This window comes from Ipomoea triloba, chromosome 16 (assembly GCF_003576645.1).
Source record: "Ipomoea triloba cultivar NCNSP0323 chromosome 16, ASM357664v1".
Lineage (NCBI taxonomy): Eukaryota > Viridiplantae > Streptophyta > Magnoliopsida > Solanales > Convolvulaceae > Ipomoea > Ipomoea triloba.
This window is the reverse complement of record NC_044931.1, coordinates 10,359,164-10,359,438: the sequence shown is the minus strand read 5'-3', so window position 1 is coordinate 10,359,438 and position 275 is coordinate 10,359,164.

Below are 275 nucleotides of genomic sequence, written 5' to 3'. Positions count from 1 at the left end.
TTGGTGTTTTGGTTAGGCCGGAGTCCTGAAAATGGTGTCGGCACTCGGTCAACCACGCCTCCCTGAAAAGGGAGTGCGAGAAAGAAGTCATAAGGTTCGTGTTTTGGTTAGGCCGGAGTCCTGAAAATGGTGTTGGCACTCGGTCAACCACGCCTCCATAAAAAGGGAGTTTGAGAAATAAGTAATAACTTTGGTGNCATAAAAAGGGAGTGTGAGAAATAAGTAATAACTTTGGTGTTTTGGTTAGGCCGGAGTCCTGAAAATGGAGTCGACAC